This window comes from Ictalurus furcatus, chromosome 6 (assembly GCF_023375685.1).
Source record: "Ictalurus furcatus strain D&B chromosome 6, Billie_1.0, whole genome shotgun sequence".
NCBI classification, from domain to species: domain Eukaryota; kingdom Metazoa; phylum Chordata; class Actinopteri; order Siluriformes; family Ictaluridae; genus Ictalurus; species Ictalurus furcatus.
In genome coordinates, this window is record NC_071260.1 from 3,100,330 (window position 1) to 3,110,000 (window position 9,671).

Here is a 9,671-nt window from a genome sequence, read left to right on the forward strand (position 1 = left end):
CCTCCTCCAAATTTTGTCTAATCGTCACCATATTTGGCTTACATCACCTTGAGACCTGTCTGGACAAAAGCTATCAAAGGAATTTTGATATTCAAAACCGTTCTCCACTGACAAATGTAAAAAAAAAAAAAACAGGATGTGAGGGTGTATCTCAGCAATGCATTTACTTATCGTAATGAAACTTGATAAGTATATTTAATACCATGCCATGATTGTACCCAAGAAGTTTTGTGACTGCACCAGCCTGTGGTCAAGTTACTGTAACAACTTAATTTTTATCATTTCAAGAATTTGTGCTAAACTCACAATAAATTTTGCTTAGAATTTCCTGGAGTATGCTGACAAACACACACACCAACATCTGAAATTCAAGTGTACTTCCTCATGGCCATATTGGATTTTGTTAAAAAGTGTTTTTTCCTCCAACTCCTCCTACAAACTTTGTCCAGTCATCGCCAAATCTGGCACAGGTCATCTCCAGAGTAAGCCTCATATAGATTATCAAAAGAATTTTGAATATTCCAAATGGTTCGCCCGCAACGTGACACAAAGCGAGCACTGCGTGCCTTTTGGAAGCACGGCATGTCATCACGCAGAAATACCTCGTATACAAGAAGATAACGCAGCATGAAACATGTCATTTTCATTTATCTCTCAGTGCAAGCACTCAGAAGTGTTCCATCTCCTCCACTGACCATAACGATCCTTTCCACAAACTTTCTGACAGTTTGGTGAAGAACCATATATAGGGGAGATGGTCAGGTGTCCACATACTTTTGGCCATACAGTATAGGAGATTTAGATTCCCAATGAACAAGCCAGTGGAGACAGCGGTGGCTAAAAACTCCCTGAAGAAAACTTCGAGAGGACCTAGACGGCTCTAACGGTAAATATGTTAAACCGCATTAGCAAAGTTCGTATCACCTTTATATGCACAATACACGTGAAAAAAAAATAAAAAAATCAACATTCATCAAAAAACATTTGCCACCTTTCCTGCAGGCAGCTCATTTCCATCAGATTGACTTCTTTGCAATAAAATGTGTCATCCGATGACATCATTTCTAGTAATAACCTGCTATCAAATGGGTTTTGCTTTAGAGGGGAAGAAAAGCTATGCTTGACGTGTTTTCATTACAAAAATCATGTATAAGGCAAATTCAGTAGAAAATACTTTCCTGACTCTCCCATCAAAAGAATGGACAGAATCTACAGATACTGATTTATTCCGTTTCTTATCATTCTTTTATCTTCGCACTAAACAGCATTTCAAGATCAAATCTGTCCAGTGAGGAATCAGTGCAGAAGCTAAATCAAGCTAAAACGTCTGTTTTATCCCAACATGTTCGACACAGTAAAGCCGTAAAAAAAAAAAAATTAACAAAAACTTTGAACCAAATGAATTTCCTGCACGATTAAGAATCCTTCCCCCCAAAACATGCCGTTTTTAACTATTCTCGTAACTTTCCATTTCTGGACAAATCCAGCAGTTCACAACAATGTTTAAAAGATCATGTTGCTCCATCTATGCATCCGTTTTCACCCATCCATGTTCTTCTGTCCATCTCCACCAATCCATTTCCACCCATCTATCTCCAGCCATCTTCATACATCAATCTATCAATTCATCCAGCTCCATCCATCCATCTATCTCCAGCCATCTTCATACATCAATCTATCAATTCATCCAGCTCCATCCACCCATCTTCATACATCAATCTATCAATTCATCCAGCTCCATCCACCCATCTATCTCCAGCCATCTTCATACATCAATCTATCAATTCATCCAGCTCCATCCATCTATCCATCCATCCATCCCCATCAGTCAATCATCTATCTCTCCATCAATCGATCAATCCATCAATTGTCCTTTCATCCATCTCCATCCATCCATACATCTCCATCCAACATTCCAACAATACATCCATCCATCAGTCCATCCATCTATCATCTATCCATCCATCAATCCATCTCCATCCAACATTCCAACAATCCGTCTCCATCAGTCCATCCATCTATCATCTATCCATCCATCAGTCTGTCTCCATCCAACATTCCATCCACCCATCAGTCCATCCATCTATCATCTATCCATCCATCAATCTGTCTCCATCCAACATTCCATCCACCCATCAGTCCATCCATCAATCCAACAATCCATCAGTCCATCCATTCATCTCCATCCAACCATCTTAGGCTTGCTACATACAGGAGATAAAACTAAAATGTCCATATGCATTTCGTCATTTGTCTGAATTTAAATCCTGAGTCTGTTTTTGTTCCTTTATCTTTTTCCTTATTATTCCTTCCCCCGTCTCCATCTGTAATTCTCCTAACAGCCATATCTTCTGCATGCTTCACTTTCCCCTCATACCTCTCTCCTATACACACACAAGACTCGATCAGTAATGGATGCAGTTATGTTAATGAGTTTGAAATGAAGCTTGGTGTGGTGAGCAGCTCATTCATTGAGGAAGTGCTAACCTGCTAAGCTCAGAGGGAAAACTCCAGTTCAGTGTAAAAAAAAAATGAAAAATAATAATAATAATAATTTTAAAAAATACAACCAAGCAATATGTTTGTGCCAAAACTTTGGTCTGATCTTTTGGGCTCGTTTAATAGGGTGGAACTGGTGACAATTCTTGGTTCCTTTTTAATTAAATGTGAGATCTGGATTTCTCTGAAGATTAGTCGGTTAGATGATAGAGCGTTGTGTGCGTGCTTTTTGTCTCGAGGTTTACGTGAGAGGAGACAACCGCAGTCTACAGAATCTACCGGCCTTGCCTAGCCAAAGACTTTCAAACGATTCATCTTCTCAGTTGGATGTCTAGTTAAATGCCTAGAACAGTTTTTATTCATTCATTCTTGAAAACAATCGTGTAGAAATTTCGCAAAGTCTGAATACGCCGTATCCAATAGCAGCTAGTTAGACCCAGCTAGCATAAGCTAGCTGAGACAAGCTCTGAACAACCACCAAATCCATGCACAGCGTTCAACAAAATACAAAGACTACAATATGACATTCCTTGTGATCTTCTTGAAATATATAGCTAAAATTATTTAGTTAGATCAGCCAGCTATTTCCCTTCCCTCCTTTTTGTTCAAAGGTAAGAAAAATTATTTCGACTAATTGAACTAGCTAGCTAGCTATAACTAAGTAACCACTCAACATATTCTTATCTTTTAATTATAATTATTATATTTATCAAATTGTTGTTGAAGTTCCAATTTGTTCTTACAAACATTAAAAAATTTGTCATAGGAGTATTGTTGGGTTAAAAAAAAAACAAAAAAAACCAACATTATTTTGCTAACTTCAACCACAAAAGCTTCATCAGAATTCAACACCAATCACATTAGAAGTTTCTAGAACAGAGGCATTCAAGTGACATTTGGAAAAAGGGCCATTCACATTCCTTACTTACAAAAAGTAACCTTCATGATGAAATATCAACAACAGTTACATTTTTGAATACTTAAACATTAATGATCATTTTATGGCTACAAATAAAGTGGTTTATTTATTAACCACTGTTAACTATCGCCAGAGACTCTGATCAGATGAGACGTCTGTTTTGAGTGTTACACAGGAAGAATAAACACACACTCTTCTGTCCATTCTGTTTTTATTATCAATGTTTTTTTTTTTGTTTTAAGACGTCATGTGGTCAGTTCATAAATCAGACCAGAGAGGGTAAATAAAACGTCTGTGTGATCGCTCCCCTTTCTAATATCTTTATCCCTGCAGCCAGTCTACAGTCCGAGTCAAATCAAGTTGAATTATCATTTGCAAAGTATGTCAGCAAGTGTGTACATTAAAATGCTTGTGATGAGGGTAGAGTAAGCTGGTCATATAACAGATCTCACACACACACACACACACACACACATACACATACACACACACACGTACCAAGAATCTAGACAACTAAGTACAATAAAAAGTACAGTATATGTTAGCACAGATTATTGCACTAAAGTTATATAAAGTGTCCAAGTGTCCAAGTGTCAAGTGGTAAGTTTCCAAGTGGTAAGTGTCCAGGTGTCCAAGTGTAAAGTTGCCAATTATAGTGTCAAGGTGTGCAAAGTGTCAAGGTGTCCAGGTGCAAAGTGTCAAGGTGTCCAGGTGCAAAGTGGCCAGGTGTCCAGGTGCAAAGTGGCCAGGTGTCCAGGTGTAAAGTGGCCAGGTGTCCAGGTGCAAAGTGTCAAGGGGTCCAGGTGCAAAGTGTCAAGGGGTCCAGGTGCAAAGTGTCAAGGTGTCCAGGTGCAAAGTGTCAAGGTGCAAAGTGTCAAGGTGTCCAAGTGCAAAGTGTCAAGGTGTCCAGGTGCAAAGTGTCAAAGTGTCCAGGTGCAAAGTGTCAAGGTGCAAAGTGTCAAGGTGCAAAGTGGCCAGGTGTCCAGGTGCAAAGTGGCCAGGTGTCCAGGTGCAAAGTGGCCAGGTGTCCAGGTGCAAAGTGGCCAGGTGTCCAGGTGCAAAGTGTCAAGGTGTCCAGGTGCAAAGTGTCAAGGTGTCCAGGTGCAAAGTGTCAAGGTGCAAAGTGTCAAGGTGTCCAGGTGCAAAGTGTCAAGGTGCAAAGTGTCAAGGTGTCCAAGTGCAAAGTGTCAAGGTGTCCAGGTGCAAAGTGTCAAGGTGCAAAGTGTCAAGGTGTCCAGGTGCAAAGTGTCAAGGTGTCCAGGTGCAAAGTGGCCAGGTGTCCAGGTGCAAAGTGTCAAGGTGTCCAGGTGCAAAGTGTCAAGGTGCAAAGTGTCAAGGTGTCCAGGTGCAAAGTGTCAAGGTGCAAAGTGGCCAGGTGTCCAGGTGCAAAGTGGCCAGGTGTCCAGGTGCAAAGTGGCCAGGTGCCCAAGTGTAACGTGGTCAGGTGCCCAAGTGTAATGTAGTCAGGTGCCCAAGTGTAACGTGGCCAGGTGCCCAAGTGTACAGGCTGTTTAGGAGCCTGATATTCTGCAATTAAAAACTGTTCTTAACTTGGCTTGTCCATGACTGGATGCTCCACCTTTAGCTAAATAATTCACAAAAAATGAGTGTAACTGGATTAGCCACAACAGATAGCCTGCTACAGAAGCCATTCTGGTTCATGTTTAGTAAACTAGAGTTATCATCACATTTCTGGATTCTGCTACAGTATTCGGTACTCAATCTGATCTGCTGAAATACTCTGTCAGCATCGGGACCATGCTCCACCAGTTGAAAACCCCTGGTCTTGTTTTGAGGTACCCCTGAATATTTTAAGGTGCAGAATATCTGAGAATTTGGAGATTTATTCACAAGATTTTAACTACAGACAGAATTAATAAAATAGTGAATAAATGAATAAAATGATAGTAATATAAGCCATAGATAGATAGTAAGCCATTTGTGTGTGTGCAATTTGGAGACTTCCTCTCAAATCCCAAAAGCATGATGTCATGAGGAGGATCTCAGATCAGAGTCGATGATAACACCCTGACTTTAATCACCGCATGTGCCTTCACTCTCACACACACAAACGGCAAGCAGTAACTACGCCCTCTGCTGGCCATGCATTAACACACCTCGATACACGAAGGGGAAAGTTTAGTGCTGTATCGTTATGTTACTATGATTCAGTTTATATACTGTATAATATAGCGCAAAAATACACAGCTCATTCACAGGGATTCGTATGATGGATGCTTAAGATAAAAAGTTACAGCATCAAACTTTTCAGACCTCAGGACAGGAGAGTTTTACGGTTTCTCAATGACATGCTGCATTTTTTTTTTTTGTCTTATGAACTTCACGAGAGATCAGAGAAACGAGAGTCTGATGAAGGAATGACTGTGTACCGCTGCTATAACAAGATCTAACTTGTTTTATTGATATTTCACAGCATTAGATGTAAGTATAAATGGTTAAATGTATGATGCGTCACTCATTACGAGTGAGGCACTTTAGGGCATGCAGTTATAAAGAAAGGATCACCTTGCTTCTGGCTGCTTTCTCAATATTTTCCTATAACAGCACAACACTACAGTGTTCTCCACTAATATTGGCACCCTTGGTTGGTGAATATGAGCAAAGAAGGCTGTGAAAAATTGTCTATTGTTTAAACCTTTTGATCTCTTGTTTAAGAAAAATTTTTTTTTAAAAAAATCACAAAAATACTGTGGTGTCATGGATATCAAACAAAACAGGTTTATCCAAAAAATATCTTTGTTAAATGTAGGTGTGCATCAATTATTGAAACCCTTTTATTCAATACTTTGTGCTAGCTCCCTCTGCCAAGATAACAGCTCTGAGTCTTCTCCTATAATGCCTGATGAGGTTGGAGAATACATGGTGAGGGATCTGAGACCGTTCCTCCATACAGAACCTCTCCAGATCCTTCACATTGCGAGGTCCACGCTGGTGGATTCTCCTCTTCAGTTCACCCCACAGGGTTTCTATGGGGTTCAGGTCAGGGGACTGGGATGGTCAGGGCAGGATCTTGATTTTGTGGTCAGTAAACCATTTGTGTGTTGATTTTGATGATGTTTTGGATCATTGTCCTGCTGGGAGATCCAACCACGGCCCATTTGAATCTTTCTGGCAGAGGCAGTCAGGTTTCATTTCATATCTGTTGATATTTGATAGAGTCCATGATGCCATGTATCCTAACAAAATGTCCAGGTCCTCTGGCAGAAAAACAGCCCCAAAACATTAAAGATCCCCCTCCATATTTAACCGTGGACATGAGGTACTTTTCCATACGGCTACCTCTCTGTGTGCTCCAAAACCACCTCTGGTGTTTATTACCAAAAAGCTCTATTTTGGTTTCATCTGACCGTAGAACCCGATCCCATTTGAAGTTCCAGTAGTGTCTGCAAACTGAAGACGCTCGAGTTGGATGAGAGTAGAGGCTTTTTTCTTGAAACCCTTCCAAACAACTTGTGGTGATGTCGGTGACTTTCGGATTGTAGTTTTGGAGACTTTCTGACCCCAAGACACAACTAACTTCTGTAACTCTCCAGCTGTGATCCTTGGAGATTTTTTGTCCACTCGAACCGTCCTCTTCACAGTGCGTTGAGACGATATAGACACACGTCCAATTCCAGGTCGATTCATAACATCTCCAGTCAACTGGAACTTCTTAATCATTGCCCTGATGGTGGAAATGGACATTTTCAATGCTTGTGCTATTTTCTTATAGACACGCCCCATTGTGTGAAGCTCAACAACCTTTTGCCACACATCACAGCTATATTCCTTGGTCCTTACACATTGTTATGAATGACTAAGGGAATTTGGCCTGTGTGTCACCTCATATTTATACCCCTGTGAAACAGGAATTCATGATCAAACAATTTCCTGTTCCTAATCACCCAGCTGTAATAAAATATTTTTAATATACTTCAAATATATTTCTCTCATATGAACCAATAATACCAATAATTGTTGCACACTTATATTGACCAAAGATTTTTTTTTTATATATAAACCCGTGTTGTGTTTGCAGTTGTTTGATATCCATGACAGCAGACTATTTTTGTGACTTTTTTAACAAAAGATCAAAAGTTTAAACAATAAAGACAATTTTTCACAGCCTTCTTTGCTCATATTTACTAAGGGTGCCAATATTAGTGGAGGGCACTGTAAATGTTTTATTCCTTGCGTATTGCAAAAGCATTTGGGGGAAAATATAGGTCTGGGTGGGGTCACGGTGGCCAGGGTCGGGGGTTCGATTCCTGTCTCCGCCCTGTGTGGGCGCAGAGTTTGCATGTTCACCTCGTGCTTTGGGGGTTCCCCCCGCGTACTCCGGTTTCCTCCCCCAGTCCAAAGTCATGAGTGGTAGGCTGATTGACTTTTCTAAATTGTCCGTAGTGTGTGAGTATGTGTGAGTATGAGTTCCTCGGGATAGACTCCAGGCTCCCTGCGACCCTGGGTAGGATAAGATGCATAGAAAAATGGATGGATGGATGGAGGTCTAGGTATGAAGTATGTTCACCGACACTACAAATAAAAAAAATTAAATTAAACAGCTAACTAAACTGGCAATATTCTTTATTGTTTTATCTACAAAATTGAACTGGAGAAGTTTAGAGAGGTAATAATCTGTTGAATTAACTGAATCCAGCCAATATATTTTGAGCTCTTAGTACTATTTACGAGCGTTAATGCCACAATAATCGGCGCATCCAAAAATGGCAGCCTGTTCTCTCAAACGAGCAGATTGGCATGTGGGCATTACGCTCAGGGTCTCAGATGTTCGGTGTGAAGTCAGATTGTTTACGGCCGTCTTTCTGACTCGGTCACGTCGGGTTATCATCAGTGTGTGTGTGTGTGTTTGAGTGCGTGTGGGTGACGGAGCGAGAGTCCAGGCCGCCTGGTGATTAAACGCATCACAATAAAGCATCTGTCTGTCATAAAGAGCCGCTCGCTCGACGGCTTTTTATTTCGCAGTCTGTTGATCTGCACAGCAATTCTGACAAATTCTCAATCCTCGCTCTCACAAAGGGAACGAACACAATGCAGCACGCTCAGACTCTTTCAAACGTGTTACTCTATAATTAATCGTTTTTAGTGCTTCCAGCTGGCGGGAATTAGCCATCCTTTCTTTTCAGAGACAAAACTCTTCTGTGCGCGTCCGAGAGGACTTACATGTTGGCGCTCGCATCTCGCGCGGTCTCACACCATCGCAGGTTCACAGGTGTGGTTGCGAGTGTGTGCGTGGGTATGTGTGAGCGCTGGGAGAGGAAAATCAGGGCGCCGTGGCATGATGCAGTCGGCGGGAGAGCGGAAACACGGATCTGGCAACATGCGAGTGACATGTGAGTAGCAGGAGGGGGGCGCTGCAACACATGCCAACCGCCAGGCAAAGAACGGCAGGAAGTCGAAGCCGTGCCAATCCGACTCTGTGTGAGGCAGGGACAGGTCTGATACACAAGAGGTGATATGAAAGAAAGAAAAGACAGAAGAAAACAACAACATCCAGAGTCACCAACGAAGCTTGCACTGCTGCTGCAGCTGCACATCTCCACTTTCACGACCGGTCAGAAAAGTTGAGAAGAATTATTTTACAGTGACACAATAAGATGTGGAATACTGTCTCGGTCCTCCCGCATTGGATTTAAATAAAGTAGTTCAGTAATGAAGTAAGCAATAAAACTGTGTCGTGCTGTTATTGGAAAATAATCAACAACAGGGTGGTGTGATGGATTAATCACGTCAAAAGTTGATCATGTTCCTAGCACACCTTGAACTGCTTTTCTTTGTCTCCAAGACCGTTACTACATGCTCCAAAGAGAAGCTGTGGATGACCGCAAAGGTTCCTGGGCTGCTGAGGACCCGAGACTCCACCTTCAGAGCAGGTGACAAGGTGGCCCTAAGAACAGAGAGGACCAAACGGTCACTTGGTTTGAAGTGCAGAATGACATGATGGTGAGGAAGACTACCCCTCGTCACAAAGACCAGGCGCTGATTTGAGGAAAACTCAACACAGAGTCAATCCATGTTCCAACATGCCTCAAGGCCCCCACCACGGTCTCTCTGCTAAAGAAGTCTTCAGCGTCCTGCCTCAACAACTACCGTCCCTTTGCACTCTCACCAATCATCACGAAGCGCTTCGAGAGGCTCGTCATGAGGCACGTCAAGACCCTGATGTCCCCCTCAAGGGACGCTCTGCAGTTTGGGCGTCTTCCCAACTGCTCACCAACAGCCACCACCCTCAATC